Source organism: Acomys russatus, chromosome 16, assembly GCF_903995435.1.
Source record: "Acomys russatus chromosome 16, mAcoRus1.1, whole genome shotgun sequence".
In the NCBI taxonomy this organism is placed as follows: Eukaryota; Metazoa; Chordata; class Mammalia; order Rodentia; family Muridae; genus Acomys; species Acomys russatus.
In genome coordinates, this window is record NC_067152.1 from 43,037,535 (window position 1) to 43,050,602 (window position 13,068).

General features: G+C 54.4%; 1 protein-coding gene across 1 annotated transcript in view; it reads left to right on the plus strand.

The window, feature by feature from the left end:
• Septin9 (septin 9) overlaps window positions 1-13,068 on the plus strand; it is a 164,530-nt gene that overhangs the window by 135,628 nt on the left and 15,834 nt on the right. The window lies entirely within an intron of this gene.

Genomic DNA, 13,068 nt, shown 5'->3' on the forward strand with positions numbered 1-13,068 from the left:
TCAGCTCCTAGCCTTTGTACACCCTGGCTCATCACTTTCAGGGTCCCAGAACATCACAGGGGCCTGCTAGGAGTGGGAGGAGACTCCTGACTCACTGCCCAGCCCCCACAGAGGATCAGGAGCGGTGGGAAGAAGCCAGAACACACCCGGAGTCCCCAAGGCTCCAGAGCAGAGAGTCAGGGTGAGCCAACCCCAGCCCAGCCCCAGGCTCTTGCCCTCCTCTCATGCCTCTTCCTCCTTTGCTTGGAGGCAGCAGAGCCCACTTAAGCAGGATGGCCATGCTGTCTCAGCTGCCCAGAAGCCTATGGGGGTCAGGGCACCGGGAGAGGGCGGACCCTACCAAAACACAGAAGGCGCCAGAAGACCAAGGTGCATGCCTGTCATATTGACCAAGTGGGGGTAGTGCCAGGCCAGGTACCATGTGTGGGGTCAGTGGAAGGCCATCCTGGTTGGGACTGGGACACCGTGACCCTGGATTGGCACAGACTAAGGTGAACACAGGTTAAAGGCTAGGGTTGCATGGCTCCAAGGTCTAGACTGTGCCTCCCTACATAACTGCACATCCAGGGGTACCTGGTCATTTCCCTCTTAGTGGCCCATACTGCTCCTTGGTGTGTTGAGCGCAGTGGCCCTCGAGCTTGCCCTGCTGCTGTCCTGCAGCCGGCGGGGCTCTCCCCACCTCCTCGTCCTTTCGCCCAGCCCCTCGGAGCAATTCCCCGCCAAGCCTCCCTCCGCAGGCCGTCCTGAGCCCTCCTACCTCTCTGCCCCACGCTCTGGGAGGCTCCTTGTTCCAAGGCCACAAAGCCCCTTTTGATCCTCTGCTCGGCTCCGAGCCACGTGACCCAGTGGGCGGGCCGCAGCTCTCCAGCGTCCAGGCAGCCCGACTTTCAGCTGCTGGGGTGAGTCCTCGCTCTTTGTTCTTCCAGCCTCTCACAGCTTGTTCCGGGGGCCTCCAGGTGGTGGGGCCCGCCCGGCCAGCCTCAATGGGTGCAGCGATGCTGGGATCCGCGTAGCGCCGGGTCCTGGGGCTCTCTAGCTGGCAGTCCAGCCCTGGGTTCCTGAGAGAATGGGCGGCGGGATGCCGGGTCTCCACGCGGGAACCAGATTTTCGATCGCAGAATGGAAGAAAAAGGGGCTTTGTGTACCCATAGCTATCTCTTTGTAAATGTTTGGCCAACTCCACCGAGTGGTGGGGAGTGTCTTGGAGCATGTTGTCCCTCTCAAGGCGTTCTCTGACTCCCAGCCCGGGCAGGAGCAAAGGTGTATTGGAAGCATCTTGCAAAAAAATCTCTCCACAGACTTCTCAGCTTCTAATAGTGGGCGGCTTCCAACGCTGGCTGGAAATTGGTTACTGCCGGCTATTAGAAAGCTGGTAAATCAGCGGCCACGGGGTGCGTTGTGGTGAGGACAGCACCGTGGGATGCTTGTAGCGCCAGTCAGTTTTGGGTTCCTGGGATGTGCTGAGCCCAGAAGGGTGTTGCCGGGTGGGGTGGGGGTTTGGTATGCATTTGTTTTGCTAGGGAATGTACAATGGGGGTGTCTGCCTTCGGGAGCCATGTGTTGAAACCTGTGTAAGAGCCAGGGGCAAGCAAACAGCGTCCTGCAGCAGGCTTTGCAGCCGAGCAGAGCTGATGGCGTGAGAGGACCCCAGCCAGCACAGAGAATGGTTGCTTGTGTCCAAGCACAGAGGGACACAGGCAAATGCTTCCTGTCCCCCCCCCCCCCCCCAGTTCTAAGGAAAAGCTGCTGCCGTCTCTTGGTCAGAGGTCTGGAGAGCTTGTCCACTCCCCAAGAGAAGTGTGAGATTCCTTTTCTTAGGGAAAAATGTATCACCCGGAAGCAGCCCAGTAGCGGGTTCTGGCCTTTCTGTGCCGGACAGAATTAGAATTTGGTTTGTGTCTCACATGGAAAACCCCCCGAAGACAGCAGAGACCATGTTCCCCACAATGGCGTAGGGCCTCCTCCATTCATACGCATGTCTGTCATTCACTTTGCCCAGCTTTCCTTGGCAGCCAGGGGGCTCCTTCTCAGAAAGTAGGGAAAATGTGTTTATTAAGCCTTTTGGGTGGGCAGCCAGCCTCTACTCAAGGTCTCTTTGGAAAGGTGATTCAACTCTCAGGGTTCTAGGTAGCTATAGAAGGTGGCTTTGAACTTACAGCAATCCTACTGTCTCAGCCTCCCGAATGCAGGGATTATAGGTGTGCACCGCCATGCTTGGCTAGGACTTTTCCTTTTAAACATTGCTCTCTGGGGACATGAGTTGTGGCTGACCTGGCAGACTCCCTCAGTCCCCAAGTCATTTCTATATTGGCTCACCCCAGGTTTGGTTGCATCAACTGGGGTGTGTTCATAATGTCTACCACGTGGTCCCTGTGGGTCATCGTGGTGACAGCTGGGCTGGTACTGGGAAGAACCTACTGTTCACGGGGTGGTAATAGCCCTTGGTGGAAGGCAGCTCCAATAAGAAGGAAGCCAGGTTCCCAGGGCCAAATGTAGCAAGCACGAGACAAGGCCCGTCATGCCAGGTCCAAGAGGGTCCTTTGAGCGTCAGATCCACTGCCCTTGGCTGTAAGAGCATCTCTGGGACATTGATGCAGGAAGCCCTCTACCCATTGGGCAACCACAGTGCAGTTGCCTGCACTCCCCACCCCCTCCCTTCCCTGCCACAATATCCTCCCCAACTTCCTGTTGTGTCATTGCTCTTGTCAGATAGGGTGGCTCTGCCGGGGCTGAGGCCCCCTTGTACAGAGAGGGCCCCACAGCCTGGGGCGGCACAGATTCTCTGCCTGGGTCAAAGGTCTCTAGGAAGCTCCATTTTCCGGTCTCCCATTCCTCTATACAGCAGAGTCTTACTGGCTTTCCCACACCACCCCGGAAGTTTCTAGGCTTCCTCTCTCACTTTTGCTGGCCCTGTGTGTGGGAAGAATAGCTTTATTTTAATGCATGTAGGAAAAAAAAAAAAAAAGCCTAAACCACCACCAACAAAAAACCCCAGTGGCCATTGGCAGAGGCTAGGTGGGCCTCCTTGTCTGTACCATCCCCCATCCTCTCACCAATAATGCCAATAATGCCAGGTGAGCTTTAGGAAATGGCCTGGGAGTAGTGCCCCACCCAGAAGGTCCCCCTTCCCACAGCTTGGTCTTTTGAGAAGTTTCCAGCCAACTCTGCTCTTAGCTGGGTCACCTCTCCCAGACTCTCTGCCTTCCAGCACCAAGCTTTGATTTGTTTATTGAGCACCCGCTCTGTTCCTTGGGCAGGTAGAGACCTGCCCTTGGGAGCTGCAAAGCCTTGGAGTCCTTCCCAAGGAAAGACTTCTTAGGGTGGCTGCTGAGTGGAGTGGGCCCGGGGGCTCCTGCCTGCATCTAGGGAGGTGGGCACTCTGCACCCTACACCCGAGACTTCCGCCTGCCAGGTGTCTGCAGCTGCCCCCAGCCGATCTGCTTGGCTGCATGCTCAGCCTGCCTTGTGCTTGGTGCCTGAGGGCTGGGTGGGCACACCTGCCTTCTCCCTTCCATTCTCTGTCATGCACCCTGAGAAGCCCACCATCCCAGGCCGTCCTAGGCCATGAGCCTGGTAAAGGCAGCCATGTGGAACCTGGCCTCGTCTTCCTGCAGCCCCCTGAGCTGCTGCCCACCCCTGCAAGCTAAGTTACCATCTGATCACACCCAAGTCACTTCTCCCTTCGAACTCCCCACTGGCACCTGGTTGGGGTGTGGATCTTGCCTTCCTTTATGGGCAGGCTCAGTGAAAAAGACCATGGAAGATACAAAGGCTTGGAGCTGGTAAGATGGCTGTCAGGTGAAGATGCCGTCACCCCTGTAATTCCAGCACTCGGGAGGCAGAAAGCAGGCAGATCTCTGAGTTTGAAGCCAGCCTGGTTGTACAGAGTGAATTCCAGGACAGCCAGGACTACACAGAGAAACCTTGCTCAAAAACGAAACAAAAGCAAAGGGCTTGCTGTCGACCTGTTGACAGTGTGAGTTCTATTTCTGGACTCTACATGTGGAAGAAGAGGGCCCTGTCCGGCAGCTTGTCCTCTCACCTTTAGCCATGTGCTGTGCTGCGACGCGTGCACATGCACTCACGTGTTAGAGATTTTGTTTAAAGATAAGCTATTAGCTGGCTGTGGGGCAAAGGCAGTGGCCTTAAGCACTGTCTGTAGTTGTTCTAATCTGTGTACAGTGGATGGATCTTGCCCAGGATTCTGCCCTTCCTAATTGCTTAGCATCTTCCTGAAGCCAAGAGCTGGGGGACATCCTGAGGTGCCAGCCCTTGAGCACCTCAGGCTGCGTTTGGAATCTCAGCTGATGGCTGGCCACATGAGGACTGACACCAGGTTACCGGTACCCTTGTCTTCAGTCTTCCTAACTTCTCTCTCAATCGCAGGTCCCCTTCTTATGTCACTCTTCGATGCCTCTGGGCACTGAACCCGAGGCTCCGTCCATGCTAGGCTAACACTACAGCAGCTGGGCTGTATCCCGGGCCCCTTTTTGATTGTTAGAGGCTAGACCTGACTCTGTAACCCAGGCTGGCCTTGAATTTACACGCCCCCTGCCTAAGCCTCCCAAGTGCTGGGGTTACAGGAGTGTGCCACCGTGAAGAATTTCTGCCTTGCTTTTGGGTGCTTGTGCCAAGCAAACCCTGGTCACTAGAGGTCATGGGACACTTGTCCTTCCGCAGTGGAATGCGCTCAGAGCTCAGTGCTCCAGGATCTCTTATCTTATCTCCCAGGCCTTGTCCCAGGTGCCTGTCACCACTGGAGATAAGACAGTCTCTGCCAGGCAAGCCTGGTCCAACAGAGAGTGTGTTTCCCCCTTGCTATGGGAGGAGGGTCCACTGGCCAGGGTTCCACCCTGAATGTGATTGTGGCTGGCCTACCTGTTCAGTGGTGATTTTAGTGTCCTGTCTGCCCTTCTCAGTGGCCACTAGGATCTATCAATCTCTGTGTCCCCTGTTCTGGGTGACCCGGGTGCTCATTTGGTTAATGTTTGAATGAGCGAGCGGCCAGCCTCGTGTGACCGCAGATTTTCTCCTTCAGACCAAGTGTTTTATGGTTCCCCCAAGGCCAGCTCAGGGGCCTTGTGTGGGGGATTCTGTCCTCCCTGCCTTTCTGCCATATGAGAGTTTTAAGAAAAGGGGACAAAAGTGGGTGGTGTGCGGGGTGGGGGTTGGGGGTGATTGGGTCTCAGTCTAGTAAAGAACTTATAATAATTAAAGATCTGTGGCCCAAAGCCCACATAATAAGTCAGCTATGATTCTGGGGAGCGGAGACAGGAGGATGCCTAAGCTAGCCAGCCCAGCTTAACTGGACAGCTTCAATTTCTTTAAGAGACCTTATCTCAGAAATTAAGGTAGGTGGGCCAGCGAGATGGCTCAGTAGGTAAAGGCACTTGCCGCTAAGCCTGACAACCCGAGTCCAATGTCCAGAACCGACGCGGCAGAGAGAACAGCTCCTGCAAGCTGCCCTCTGACCTCGGCATCCACGCCATAGCGCATGTGCTATCCTCAACAAAAATAAATAAATGGAGGTCGGGCAGTGGTGCTGCACACCTTTCATCCCAGCACTCAAAAGGGAGGCAGAGGCAGGCGAATTTGTGAGGCCAGCCTAGCCTACATAGTGAGTTCTAGGACAGGCAGAGCTACATAGTGAAACCACCCCCCTCAAAAAAGGGGGGAGAGGAATCCTAAAAAGGTCAACGACGTGGAGAGGGATTGAGGAAGGCACTTGGTGTCGGTCTCTCCATTCATCTACACACCGCACATGTACACACATGGACAGTGTGTATGTAAACACAAAAGAGACAGAGTCATATTTCACAGGTTCTTTCCAGGAGCGGAGGACTGAAATAACAAGTCCTTACCCTGAGGACCCCCGTGGGAGTTGAAGGTTTGGGGACAGGAACCGGTCTTCTGTGACACGCTGAGCTGGAGAGGTGCCGCCTGCTGCAGGGGTTCCTTGTGGGCTCTGAGGCGATGACGTCTGTACAGCGGTCCATTGACTGGGGGTGGGCATCACTGCTGTTCCTGGCCGGCGACTGGAGGTGGAGGGATAGCGTAGACCCAACATAGAGTGGCAGAGGGGAGGATGCCAGTAGCCTCTGGGGAACCAGAGGGCTTTGCGTCCTGTCCTGGCTCACCTGCAGCTGACCCTCATGACAAAGGCCACCAAGCTGATGAGCCCGGTGGCCAGATTATATCCATGGGTTCTGCTTAAGTACTTGCTGTTTCAGTCACTTCTGCTGGGTGGAATGGAGCCACCACAAGCTGACCTGGTAACCAGGTGACTGTAAACTTGGTGGCTTGGTGACTGAGGTCTCTGTAGGGGTACCTGGCTAGACACACACACACACACACACACACACACACACACACACAATATGTGAGGGGAGCAACCTTGGGGCTTTTCTCGATGTCCTTGTGTATTTTGACATAAGGTCTCGTTACTTTTACCTGGAGCTTACCCATTCAGCCAGGCTGGCTGGCCAGAGGCAAGAATCCACCTGCCTCCTCCCCAGTGCTAGGATTACAGTGGGGTTACTGGGATTACTAGAGCTAGCCACACACCTAACTTTCAGTGTGGGTTCCGAAGGATCCATCTCTGATCCTCACACTTGTGCTGAAGGTCTGACCCAGAGAGCCAACTCCCGAGCCTTATGAGAGGATCAGTCAAGCTAATTGTGCAAACTTTGTTAGACAGTGACTGTGTGAGGTGTCTCCCCCCGCCATCCCCCACCCCCCTGCCCATTGAGCCACCCTGGGCTGAGCCAGAGTCCCCAGCAAAGGGAGGGCCAGACTCTGTGTCTCCGACTCCACGTGGGAAGGTTAGCAGGGTTCCCCTGGGGCCCGGTGAACCTCCCTGGCGTGCATCTAGGAGGGTTGTTGCTTCCTCCTGCTGGTGCCGAACACGCGTTGGAAAGGAGGAGGCTGCTGTCCCTGTAAGTTAGAGCCTTGGCTGTCAGCTCAGCCACTTGTGTACCAAGTCCCACGGACCATGAAAGAGTTGTGACGTTCTCCATGGTGCATTCCCCACCTGGACGTGATGGGCGCCCACCGTAACTCTTATACCGTAGCACCTCAAAGATACAGGGTGGTTGGGAGACCCACTGTGGGGCAGGAGACCAGGGTCAAGGTACTGGGCTGCCCCTGCTATGGGATATGCAGCTGTCCCCAGAGGACCCGCTGGTGTCATCTTGCTGGCTTTGAGACAAACTCCCTGTAAGCTCTAACAGTGAGGCGCTTCACACTATAACCCTAGCACTCGGAGGTAGAGACAGGAGGAATGTGACTTTGAGGCTGGCCTGGGCTGCATTAGTCTCAGTGCTCTTCCCCCAAGCAAGGACATACGTGATGTCTACACAGAGACATTCAGGGAAGTGGACCCCCAGGTTCTGTTCCTCTTGCTAACCTTGCGCTACAGCTTTGTAAGGTTTCCCCAGGCTGAATGGCAGTGGTCCAGCCCATACACTCAGAATACATCAAGTAGAGGTGTCCAAGTGCCCTGGGCTGCAGCTGATGATGAGAGAGCATCACCAGGCATATGAGATAGGTCTTCCAGAAGTTTCTGAACTTATTGGGTAATAAGTCCCAGGGCCTGAAGTGGAAATGATACCTGAGGCCCTAAGACTGCAACTGTGCTGTGGCCAAGATAGACTGGTGCGAGGCAGGAGAGAGGGGCCACTCAGGTGTGCTCAGGTGACAGAGGGGAACTTGGGAAGTGTGGGTCCCTGGGTCATGGCAATATTGCAAGTAAGGAAAAGTCAGGGGTGTCCCCCTACAGCCAGCTAGCTCCCAGAGTGATGCTCATCAGCTGTTCCATCCTTCCAGGTGTCATGGCCTCCTCCCTAGCCTCCTCCAACTGGGCTCCCAGTTGTATTTCCTGTGGAGCCCTGAGGCTGCCCTGGGGGCCACAGTCACCTCATTCTTCTTTCACTGAGTCACAGATGGATTTCACAGTGCAGTGGAGAATCTGTCCACACATAGGACGCGCCATCGTGACTGGGACCCAGTCTCGGTCTGGGAGGACTTTGCAGCCCCCCCCCCCCCCCCCCGCCAGGCCCATTGTCAGAGACAGATGACATCAGCACTCAAGCTAAGTGAGTAGAGACCCCTCCACTCCTAGTTCATGGGAGCTGGCCCCCAGAGAGGCCTGGCAATTTGGGGATATTTCAGGAAGTTATAGAAGCCTCCATGTTCTGCCTTGCTAAGTCAGAGCCTTTTTTTTGTCCATCCGGTAGTCTCTCTCCCTCTGGCCATGTGGCCCTAACATCCAAGCTTACCCCACTCTTGTGAGAAAGAGGTCATGTCTTTCTGGGAACACTCAGCACACAGGTCCCAGGGACCGACAAACAGCCACTGCTTTTGGGTTTTTCGGATTTAGATGCAGGCAGCAACAAGGCCTAGGCCCTTCAGACTTTGAAAGAGGAATGGGAGACAGGTTTCCCAGGACCACCACTGCCTAGCGACTTTGGAAGCTGCAGTTAACCCTTCCCTGGGTGAGCCTGGCTGCTTCTGCTGCTGCCTTCCTTTTCTTTTGTTGTTGTTGTTGTTATTATTATTATTATTATTATTTATTTCTGCTTCTTTTATTTAAGTGTCTTTGTGACTTGACTGATTCCAGGGGCTCTTTAAAATCCACAGGAGACCTCTATGACTACAGCGCGACCATGAGAAGCAGGGTCCGAGCCCTACTCTTACAGCTGCAGGACAAGAGTCTTGTCCCTGTGGGAGCCACGCAGCCTAGGTCATAGGCCTGGCCTGAGGCTGCAGACGGGGTGTAGACAGCTTTGGTGAGGCAGATACCAGCCCCTTACATGTTTGGGGCGTTGTGCCCACCAGGTCATTGTTAGGGTGAGTGTTGCTTTTTGAGACAGGGCTTCATGAATGACCCCTGGGCATAGGCACCTCCTCTCATGGAGGAAGGATACTCCTTTGCAGGGCGGGCTGGATTTTGTGTATGTGTTCCAGCTCCCACTGTGATCCCTGCTACAGTGAGTTCCCAAGGGCAGATTCTCACAATTTTCACACAGATGTGTGTTACCACCTCTGGAGGAAATTGCTGGGTCACATGGGCAAATTTAGGCCAGTAGTTTCTAAGCCAGGTTCCTGAGGATGGTCCCAGGCCTGATGAGGCACACCGTACTTGGTTCCACTGCTGTTGAGTATCTGCTTCTCTCCAGGGCTCCAGGGTACCCGAAGCCTCTCCGTGTTCTCTGGATTCCAGAGGCTGAGGGGGGAGCAAAGAGGACTGTATACATGGGCGGCGAGGGGCATGGGTGGGGAACAGAGCAGGCACTGGATCCACACCAGATCCTGGCCCCTTGGCTTCTGGCTTCTGCTGCCAGTTCAGGGCCCAGAAGGCACCAGAAAGAGGAAATGGGACATGCTTTTGTCTTCCTTGCAGGAAATAGGTGGGCCAGGGTTGACGGCAGGTGCAGTGTGAGAGAAGTGGACAGGAGGGACTACTATGAATTAGACTCCCACTGTGCAGATAGGGAGAGGAGCCACCAACGCTCAATGAGCGTAGCCAACTTCCGGTTTCTTCTTTGCACTGGAAACATTTCCTGCCTTTTAATGCTTTAACTGGCAGAGAAAACTAACCAAAAAAATAAATGTGAGCCATCACCGCTTTAAGCATCTGCAGGTAATATAAAATCTTCTCCCCCTGCCTGCACCACCCCATCCCTCTGTGACTGGATCCCACCAGTGTGTCCACTTTTCAGGGACAGCCAGCTAGCCAACTTGGAAGGCCCATTAGGCACAGCTTCCAGAAGTTTGCCAGGGCCCCTCCTTGTTCCTGGGAGAAATTACCATATGAATGTGGTTCCTTCTCAGAGCCAGGGTTGGAGAGGCCCTGGGAGAAGACAGGCTCCCAGGCTGCAGGTTCCGGTGTTGGCTGAGGACCATCCAGTGGAGCGGTTTTCCTAGAGCTCGGTTGTTTACATCCCATAATAGGTCTGGCTCAGTCCTGGTTTTGAGAAGAGGCAGAGGAAGAAGCTGAAGGTGCAGGTGATTTGAGCTGGGGTTGGGGGAGGCATGCAGGACCCCAGGAGCCTGGAGACACCCCCATGTCTCCTTGGTGAGCCTGTCTGTCACCGTTGTATTCTGAGAATGATGTTATTACCTGGCTTTCTTGTGATGGTTGCAAATGACTGTAGGAAAACAGACTGGGAAGGAGGGAGGGAGTTGCTGTGAATGGCTTGTAGACTGTAGAGAGTTGTGCACAAGGCTGGCCAGTCGATATTCAAGCCGCCCTGATGGTCTGGCTTGAGTCAGCTCAGATTGGAGCTTCCATTGCCTTCCTGGTTGTGTCTCAACAGCTAAGTTCATTTTACAGCCTGTGTGAGCCACACTGATGTTTGGACTGCCAGAACACACTGTCTTGTGCTGAGTATCCAAAGCAGCCAGTGGCTGGGGAGGTACCGCCAGGCAGTGACATTTCTTCTAGACAGCACTTGACCATGGGAGTGAGATCCAGTCCTCAATACGGGTACAATAGGCCAGGCTTCACAGTGATGGAACGAAAGCGGCATCACCGATGGTGGCCCAGGTGAGGTCCTGCGCATCTGCTGCCTGCCCTGCTGTGTTTCCTCTGCTCAGTCTGAGCCTGGCGTTAGGATGCAATGGAGGAAAGATAGGACCAACGCCCAGGTGAGGCCAGCCTGGCCCCCTCATCTCATCTGAAGGGGGCAGAGTGTACATCTACTAATAACAGCTGTGTGATGTTAGGGGCTGTGCTGTTGTGCGCAGTCAAGACACACACTTACTATAGACACTGCAACGCGGAAAAACAGGGAAACCCACCGGCATAGATTAGCTGTCCTGAGAAGACAGGGTAGGGGCAGTGGCAGCGGCGGCGGCGACGGCAAAAGAATGTTCTAGAGAGGCTGACTCTGAGACCCTTTCCTGAAGAGCTGAGAGGAGCCTGGAAGGCGTTTGTATGTATGAGAAGAGGGGGGGGGGTGTTCATTTTACTAACAGCAGCTGTGTGAGCTGTGTGTTCTGTGGCTGTCATCCTCCATCTTTATAATGTTCTTATGAGACAAATATTTTATACATGAGGACACAATGGCATAGAGCTCAGCTACTCGCTCAGTCTCACTGTTCCACAGTTTGTCAGGAGAGGGAGATGGTAAAGGGTCCCAATTCCATGCCGCCCTGGGTGCTGTGGACACCAGCCATGGTTTGAGGTGGAGACAAGGGCAGATTAGGATATGTGTCAAATCTGTCCTTCCAGGGCTGGGAAGATGGCTTTGTGAGTAAAGCACAACCCACGGAACTCATGTAAAATCCAGGCACAGACGTGCAGGCACCTATGATCTCAATGCACCCCTTCTGGGAGATGGGATGTAGAGACAAAGCTAACAGCATACGCGGCCTTGAACAAGAGATCCTGACTGCATTTGTGGTGATGAAAACGAAGGGGGCTATAATGCAATGGTTGGATAGCTGAAGATGTCATAGTGAGGGCATGAAGTCAGAGAGTCCAGAGCGCATGTGCGTTTCCAGATGGCTCTTGCATATATAGACTTGGACAGGGCAGTCGCTATAGATACCAAATAATTGCTGCGGGACCTGGTGTATAGAGCCTTGAGGCAAGCCTGCTGATCTGTGATGAGCATTTATCACTTATCCATCTGCCCATCTCTCTGTCCACCCACCCACCCACCCACCTGTCCATCCATCCATCCTCCCACCCACCCACCCATCTATCTATCCATCCATCCATCCACCTACCCATCCATCCATCCACCCACCCATCCATTCATCCACCCATCCATCCATCCACCCACCCACCCATCCATTCATCCACCCATCCATCCATCCACCCACCCATCCATCCATCCACCCACCCATCCATTCATCCACCCATCCATCCATCCACCCACCCATCCATCCATCCACCCATCCATCCATCCATCCACCCACCCACCCATCCATTCATCCACCCATCCATCCATCCACCCACCCACCCATCCATCCATCCACCCACCCATCCACCCACTTACCCGCCCATCCTTACTCTCAGTTCAAATAGCATTTGACACTGCTGGGTTGTCCATTCGAATGACGTGTCATTGGCGGCCGTGATGCATTTGCCCCACTCAGTTGACTGCCTCTCCTTCGAGAACAGGGGTGTGGTGTGAGGGTCTTGTGAGGGACATGTGGGATCTGAGGTGGCACAGTCAAGGCAGGCCACCTTCTCAGCTGAGGCTGAGCGATCCATGTACACACGTTCCCAGACTGCTGGCTGGAATTCTTGGCTTTCAGATTCTTCCCAAGACAGGGGTCTGGAGCCACATATGTGTGAGCAACTGGACTCCGTTCTCCTGCCTGGACTCCATAACACAATCAGAGGTTTCTTCTTCCATAAGGGGTCCTGTGGTCAGACTCCCTTGCACTCTGTAGGAGCAGCTTCTCCTCGCCTGGCCCTTAAGACCCTGCCTTCAATCCTCCCTCTCACCAGCCTCGTTAGCTGTGCAGAAGGGACCTGCTTGGTATCTCTGGGGTCAGGCCTTTGTCCACGGGATTTCTGGCAGGAGGACCTTTGTCTACTTTTTGTTATTTCAAGTGATTTCATAAGTTGGGGGAGCCTTTGGCCATGTTTCACCCACAAGCTCTGGCGTATATCAACAGCTGACAGCATGCTGATAGGAGAGGGGTCAAGGATTGGGAGGCAGCGCTGTCCCCTGGCCCCTGGGGGGACATTCCTGATAAGAAGGAATTCTTGTAATAAATGGCCAGTGTCCACCAGTCCATGACGGAGTGGGAGTGATGGAGTGGCTGCCCCCACCCCCACCCCTACCCCCTTCTTTCTCCATAGACATTTGCCAAGAGCAAAGGGTATCTGTGGCCGGGCAGCCATGGGGGCATTTCAATGAGGTCCTGGATAGGGCTGGATCTTTGGGTGCCGCTGTTGCTGTTGGAGATTCCTAGGGTACACAGAGTCAGGGCTGCCTTCCCTGTTGCTCCCATGTAACAGACTACTCCAGGGATGGGAACAAGAAAGGCAACCTGTAGAGCCCTCAACCCTATTTAAAGGCATGACCCAGGGATTTGGAGAGCTCGGCA